Source organism: Myxocyprinus asiaticus, chromosome 19 (assembly GCF_019703515.2).
Source record: "Myxocyprinus asiaticus isolate MX2 ecotype Aquarium Trade chromosome 19, UBuf_Myxa_2, whole genome shotgun sequence".
In the NCBI taxonomy this organism is placed as follows: domain Eukaryota; kingdom Metazoa; phylum Chordata; class Actinopteri; order Cypriniformes; family Catostomidae; genus Myxocyprinus; species Myxocyprinus asiaticus.
Genome location: NC_059362.1, coordinates 35,083,595 through 35,091,789, shown reverse-complemented (window position 1 = coordinate 35,091,789; position 8,195 = coordinate 35,083,595). Strand labels below are relative to the sequence as shown.

At 35.9% G+C, this 8,195-nt stretch overlaps 1 long non-coding RNA gene and 1 pseudogene across 1 annotated transcript; both read left to right on the top strand.

Annotated features, from left to right (window-relative positions):
• The first annotated feature begins 2,402 nt into the window (after nt 1-2,402).
• LOC127409781 (uncharacterized) lies at nt 2,403-3,355 on the top strand. Its single transcript, XR_007892044.1, has 3 exons — nt 2,403-2,612; nt 3,054-3,118; nt 3,257-3,355. It is a non-coding gene; the product is annotated as an uncharacterized LOC127409781 (long non-coding RNA).
• Nucleotides 3,356-3,368: 13 nt separating this feature from the next.
• Nucleotides 3,369-8,160, top strand: LOC127409966 (adhesion G-protein coupled receptor F1-like; annotated as a pseudogene).
• The last annotated feature ends 35 nt before the right edge of the window (nt 8,161-8,195 follow it).

Genomic DNA, 8,195 nt, shown 5'->3' with positions numbered 1-8,195 from the left:
GTGCTGGGGAATGGGAGGTCCACGGGGGGATACCCTGGCGAAGACGATCCCATTGGGGTCCCCAAATCGCCCCCAGTGCTAGCCGTGCTGGCCTCATACCCGTAGGTAGAAGGACCAAGGCGGGTTGCTGCTGGTTGCTCTTACGAAAGCAAGCTGCGACCACAATGTTGCCATGGTCGTGTTCTCGCAGTGAGAACATGAACCATTCACAAACGCAGCCTCAGTGTGGGTCACGCCCAGACACGAAAGACAGCGATCATGACCATCCGAAGTTGAGAGATAACGACCGCAACCAGGAATAACACACAATCGGAAAGGCATCTTTAGAAAGACGCGTCTTTAAAAAGACGTTCCGTGTGTGCGCTCTTTTAGAGAAATATACTCTTTTAGAGGGGAAAAACGCTCTTTCAGAAAATATACTCTCTAGTTTTTCTGCCGAAGCGCCCAGGGGCGTTCTCTGCAGTGCACCAGTGCAGAGGAGGGAGAAGCCGCTGAAATGCGCCATCAGATCCAGCAGAGGTGAATGAACAGTGATATTCAGCTCAATGAGCATGACCGTTCGGCTCCGAAGAGAAAATCTGAATGAGTGGTTGCATACCAGCTCCTTTTATACCCATATGTCCGGGGAAGTGGCATGCAAATACCACTCGCCAATTTTCATTGGTCTTTTATCAAAGACCAGAGGTGTCTCGGGCTCCCAAGAGTGACCCCTAGTGTCACTATATCGACACCAACGTCGAGTGAGTGACAGATAGGGAAATGCTGTTGTGTAAGTCCTTTAGAAAGCCAAAAAGAGGCAGCAATAAATAAATAAATTAAATTAAATAAAATTAAATTAAATTAAATTGCTTAGTGCGATTAAGGCCTGTTAAAAAATGCAGATATAATGAAGACTTTATTTTTCACCAATTAGAATGTCAATATTTTGATTCCTTTTATGCCAATTTTGAAGCTTAAATTTGATTGTTGTCTTCATCCAGATCATACAACTAAATAACATACACTGATCAGCCACAACATTAATATTGTGTAGGTCCCCCTCGTGCCGCCAAAACAGCGTCATCCCGCATCTCAGAAAAGCATTCTGAGATGATATTCTTCTCACCACAATTGTACAGAGCGGTTATCTGAGTTACCATAGACTTTGTCAGGACCATTTCGGACCATTCTGGCCATTCTCTGTTGATCCCTCTCATCAACAAGGCGTTTCCGTACACAGAACTGCCGCTCACTGGATGTTTTTTGTTTTTGGCACAATTCGGAGTAAATTCTAGAGCCTGTTGTGCTTCCAGGAGATCAGCAGTTGTAGAAATACTTAAACCAGCCCATGTGGCACCAACAATAATGCCACGGTCCAAATCACTGAGATCACATTTTTCCCCCATTCTGATGGTTGATGTTAACATTAACTGAAGCTCCTGACCTGTATCTGCATGGTTTTATGCACTGCACTGCTGCCACACAATTGGCTGATTAGATAATCGCATGGAAGATCCTTGGTGCCAGATGGGCTGTTATTTTTATTTATTTATTGCTCAAAAATGAGCCACCAGTTAAAGGAGTAGTTCACCTAAAAATGTACTTTTACTCACTCATTTACTCACCCTTACGTTGTTCAAAACCCATATGATTGTTTTTTTTCTTGGAACATAAAAATAGATATGTTAAGCAGCTCTGTTCCATAGAATAACAGTTTATAGTGAGCAGGAGCTGTCAACCTTCATAAAGGACAAATACTATAAAGCACTATTAAAGGTTCAGCATAAAGACATCATAACAGTAATCCATATGACTTGTGCACTTTATTCCAAGCTTTCTGGGGCCATACAGCAGCTGTGTGTTGTATGGACTACTTTTATGATATTTTATCATTATTATTATTTTTATTTTTTTGTCTTTGGACCTTGACAGCAGTGGTCATTATGAACTGTTTTTGTATGGCAAAGAGCAGCGTTAGGATTCTTGAAGAAAACATTGTGTTAAGATTCTACTGGGGAGAAAAACTCAGTGAGGGACAACTTGAGGGGAGTAACTTCCTTTTTGCTAATCCGCTGACACAGCCATGTCATTTTACAGATACATCAATGATGAAAAGAAATTCAGATGATATTCATCTTTTTTTCAGACAGTACAAAAAAGAAATAAAAGATGACTGAAACAGGCAAATTGCTAGTAATGCAGACACAGTGTTTGTCTTGTACTGTGTGAACTTTAAAAATACATGTATCTTTTAAAACCAAATATTATAAAATATTGGGCCTTTATCGCAAATCAAGCTTTTAATTTAGAACATTATTGCATTTATCACCTTTACTATATTAAAGGACCAAAGAGGACCATTATATTTGTGAACTCAACACCTGTGACCCCCCACCCCCAAAATGTTCAAGGGGGGACCAAATACATGGTTACGGGCTTGCCAACAACAACAACTACAACAACAACACCAACTACACCAACAAGTACAACAGCTACAACTACTCCGTCAAGAAATATGACAACTATAACAACAACTACAACAAAACCTACTACAATGACTACTAATAAACCAACTACAGCAAAACCAACTACACCACCAACAACTATTACAACAACTACACCAATGACAAAAGGTGTGTATATTGTATTCTTTTTTTTTTTTTTACTTTAATTTGATGGTTGGATTGAAGAAATTATACTGATAAAATGAATGTATAAAATTGATGGATTGCTTACAATAGCACATAGATTATAATTTCTTTGTTAATAATTTTATAATATTTTATAATTATATAATTTTTGTTTATAATTTTTAGTTTATAATTATAATTTTTGTATGTTTGTTTTGGATTTTACTCAAATATTCTACTCTGCCTTATGCGCCAGCAGATATTTATTGTAAAACAATATGTGATAAATAGCTATAAAATGGGCATGTGTATGAACTGAATGATGATTTTTAGTATTATCATTTATTAGGATTATTTTGGATTATTGTGCAAACTTGTTGATATAATCCATATTTAAATGTCTATATGATTTTCTTATGTAGACATTGATGACTGTTTTTACAGATTGAAAGAAGTTACTCAAATGTGTCTAACTACATTAAAGATTCTGCAAAAGTCACTGGCTTCAGGTATGGTCTAGAATCTAACTTCTCTCTCAAAAGGTGCAGAAATACAGTAGATGATAAAAATTCCAATTCCATTTTTGTTTTCACACTCCTGTTAAAACAGTGTCTTCTCATTGGTATGATTTTTGTTGTGGTCCACAGGGCTGGTAGCATTATAGCAGACTTCACAATTAGTTCAGTTGGCACAATTAGTACCCTTGATATTGGAACAGCAAATGCACAGGTTTCCGAAATTCTCAAGAATGTAGGAATCATGTTAGCTCAGAATCCTTTTGCTCAAAGTGGTAAGTTTAGTCAGTGTTTATTTAAAATATATTCACATTTCTTAAATCTGTCACACTAATTATGTAGCTAGTTGCTTTTTGTGTGAGTTTTTCCCCCTGTGGTTTATTATTCATGGATCGTTCTTTTGCCTCACTCAGGAAGCATCAGTTGCTTGTTATTATGATCAAACTTATCACTTGTAAACATTTTGACAGTATCACTATTTGCTTAATAATGACAAGAAAGGTGATATGAGCTCAAAATGCTCTGTAATATATTTCACTTTTAGTACAGACAACCCTGTTCTCCATCACTGGTAAAATATATCCTCTAGAAAAGGTGGAGCTGAACTGTACACCTCCAGAGTCTGCTCAAGGAGAAATAAAATGGACAGTGAATTACAAAGATCTTGCAGACAGCACAAAATACTCCATTGTAAATGGCAGTAGAACTCTCATTCTAAAGGATGCCGGTCAAAGTGACAGTGGTGAGTCACATGTGATTTATCTTTGTGCTGTCTATGATATCTTATTATATGACAAATGACTGATAGCAGCTTATAGAGTCCTATATCAAAACCAGGTTATTGTCAAATTGTCTTAAAAAGTTAATTTATTATTCAGCATTATGATGTTACATTTGTCCAACTGTCTAGGTCAGGATTCTGAAACCTCTGCTGAAAGAAATGCCATTATTTTTTGTACATCACTCTGTTATATTAACATTTTTAATAAATTAAATGTTGAAAGCAACAGTTTGATTATGAAACCACATCAGAATTAAGCTACACAAACAGGAAGTTAACACCATATACCCTCATTTGTATTGTATTGTTAATAAAATAAGGCAAAAGTATTCTGTTTTGTTTCACTTACAGGTAGATACTCATGCATCATACAAAGGAATTCAATACTTTACATTCAGTGGCAAAACATTGCTATTGAACAACTCCCCAATATCAATGTGGGTGGGAATGAACGTGTTTTTCCGTGTGATGATTTGACTGTGCAACTGAGATGCTGTATTGATGCAGCCTACAATATTGAGTGGGTCCTGGATGGCAAAGTGCAAAATTCAGATAAAGGTGATGCAGTTTTATAGAAGTTATTGAGCATTATTTTAACACATGTTAATCAGTGAATGTATTTCACATTTTTACCCAATCAGAGTCAAGCTGTATCACATTAAAACATGGAATACAGAAGGTAAATTGTAAGAATGAAACCTTTACCTGCCGTCTCAAGGATCTGCCACAACTACTTAAGTACAGTTATAGCAGCAAGAGTGTCACATTTAAGACAAACAAAGAAAGTAAGCCTTCAGTTTCTGATACAGCAGCAAGATCCTTTATACTATTATGCAATTGTTTTGGATGACTTTAACTTGACTTTGATCTAATTAGTGTGCAAATACCTTGCAATTTATTTATTTATTTATTTATTCTTTATGTACAGGACTGCTACTGAATTGCAGTAATTCTCAAATAGTAGAAAGTGTAATGTCTGCAAAACTGAATAGTCAATTGCTTTTCTGTTTTTTTCTGAAACTCATTTAAATATTTTCCAGCTCCAGAATTTGACTGCAAAAATGAAACTCTTGGAATTGGACAGCAAGGTGCAACTGTGAAAGGACCCTGTGAAAAGGGCAAAGAAGGCAGCATAACTTATGAATGTCACTTGTCAGATAATTGGACACAGATTCAAGATAAATGTGTACCTCAAATAATCAAAGAACTTGAAAGCTAAGGTAATCTATTTGATCATGTATTATATAAAAAAGAAAGAATCAATTATACATTTTGAATGTTTCTAATATTTGCATTTCTTAATACTTTGGAGTTTAGATCTTGATTGTGGAGGATATTCCAGTGTTTTTGGCTAACCTCAGTGATGCTACAGTGCAGAGTATTAACGAGATAACAGTCTACAGAGACTGTCAAAACAATCGTTGACATGCTCTCCAAAATTGCTGATATTTCACAAAACATTACAATCAATAAGCCTATGATGAAGGCATGTATATTTATTTATTTTTTGTGAGTACATTTAATGTGTATTGTATGCTTGTTGTATCCACTAACTTTAATACATGTTGCCTATAACATGCAGTGTAGTGTTTTCTCAGTAAATTGCAAAAAGATAATGCAAATCTTGTCAGTTTTTAAAAAGTCATCAGTTATATTGATGCATCATACATACATCTCTCATAAAACAGTCACTCTCACTATTGGCATGAATTAAATCTAATATAAAATATATATTATATACAGTATTTATGTTTTATTTTTATTAAATTATCAAAATTATCTAGGTATATAAATCAAATTCTGGCAATTTTAATCTCATTATTATAAGTGTACATTCCAGTGGTTTGCAGTACATTAACCGGGTACCCGTTCCGTCTCCATTTATGTCACCCCTTCTCTGAAGGGTTTGAAGGGGCTGACTGCATGCCACTGGTACATCCACTGTCCCATCTGTTTACATACATTTTTGTACTAATCATATTTTTCTATTTTATTTCCAGAATTTTCTAAAAACAATGGATATCATTATATCAAATGAAGCCAATCATACATGGCAAACATTGACCAGTAGCAGCATGCCACAAAACACCAGCATTGAACTTCTGAGAGCTATTGAGATTATAAGTGACTGTCTCTCAGTTGCCAATATTTCAATTACTGAAAAATACATTCAGCTGAATAGAACTACAATTAAAGGTTCATTCAGTCAATCATCTCAACTACCAAACTCAACAACCCTTATTGATATACAAGAGGTTTCTGAACCGACCCCCATAACGATTATAATCTTCACAAACCTTGACAATGTCCTGCCTACTCGAAATACTACTAATAATGACAGCACAAAATCAGATGTCAACCGCATCAATGGAGATGTGGTTGTGATTAAGGTTAACCAAACAATTAACAAGATTTCTTTTATTTTTGACATTACGAATGAGTCTTTGGTAAATCCTCAGTGTGTCTTTTGGAACTTTGATCTTGACAGATGGGATTCCACAGGATGTGAAGTAAGGCCCTTGAATGAATCGAGCAAAGTTAAATGTGAATGCAACCACACAACCTCTTTTTCAATCCTGATGTCTCCGTTTGCCATTCAAATTGATGCCTTAGCCTATATAACTTACATTGGTGTAACTATTTCAATGGCCAGCTTGATATTGAGATTATTGTATGGAAGTCAATGACAAGAAACGACACCTCCTACATGCGGCATGTCTCTATAGTCAACATCGCTGTGTCTCTGCTGATTGCAGACATCTGTTTTATCATTGGAGCTGCAGCTGCAGAACAAGAGCAGCCTCCCTTAGTGGGTCGCTGCAGTCCAGCAGTTTTTTTCATGCACTTTTTTTACCTGGCTCTTTTCTTCTGGATGTTAATGTCAGCACTTTTGCTCTTTTACCGCACTGTCATGGTCCTGTCTCAAATGTCAAGGTCAGAAATGACGGCCATTGCCTTCATAGTTGGTTATGGCGCACCTTTGCTCATAGCAGTTATTACTATTGCATCGAGAGCTGGACCTCAAAAATATATTACAAAGACAAATGCATGCTGGCTGAATTGGTAAGAATCTAAGGCCCTGCTGGCATTTGTGATTCCAGCTCTGACTTTTGTAGTCATCAACCTTCTGGTTTTGATTGTGGTTTTGTATAAGATGTTGAGGAGAGGAGTTGGTGCCGCAACTCAACCAGATGAGAAACACACCCTAGTGGTCGTTGCCAGATGTGTAGCCATTCTGACTCCTATCTTTGGTCTTACTTGGGGATTTGGCATTGGAACCATGGTGTCAACTGCCTTAGGCATTCATGTGGTGTTTGCAATTCTAAATTCACTTCAGGTACAATACTACTTTCTGTCTCTGTATTTTTTACATTATAGTAATGTTACATTTTGTGTGCTTTTTTAAATGTGTCCTTAAGTGCAACAATTATAGCACAACACAATAAATAAATAAATAAATAATATTAAATGCTATTTCCAATGTTTTATATGAAATTAAACAGTTTTACAAGTAATATTTTCCTTGCATATTTGCAACACTTCTACAGGGATTCTTCATTTTGGTGTTTGGAACGCTTTTAGACAGCAAGGTATGAATTGATTTCTGGTTTTAACAAATGTAATACATTAGAGAATATACATTATGTGTTTGATCATGCAGTGCTACACCAATAGTTTGAATCATTTTTACTCCTTTGCCTCTGCTAACATTCTATTCATTAAAAAATAAAATAAAAAACAAACACTAATTTACAAAATTTGGAATGTGATTTTACTTTGTTATTACAAAAGTTGGTTTCTGACTTATAAAAATGATCAGAGGCTTTGAGCACATTTCTACATGTTTACTGTGCTATAAACCATTTTGAATGTGAGTCACTGGCAGGAAAGCTGTCACTAAGGAATCTTAGCTCTAACCGCACCAGGGTAAATGTCAACAGAACACCTCACCCATGAGCTCAATATTAGTGCTATGTGCTTTTACTCTTACAGTTATGTTGTCAGATTATAAATGTACTTAATTTACGTCCAAATTACGTCTTTAATAGAATAAGAAGTAAGTTAATGAATATACAGTATATAGTCAAAATACATTAAGTATGCCACCATTACTGACACCAGACAATAGTATCTTGAGTAACATGCAAATAAATATTTTCAGATGTGTTCAACGTATCTGATGCCAGCGCTTCCTCAGCAGCTACATCATCAAACAACTACAGTGCACTTTAATGAATGCTTAATCAACTATTAACCACAAACAAGAAATTTTCCCAAAAGTGTTCCTCC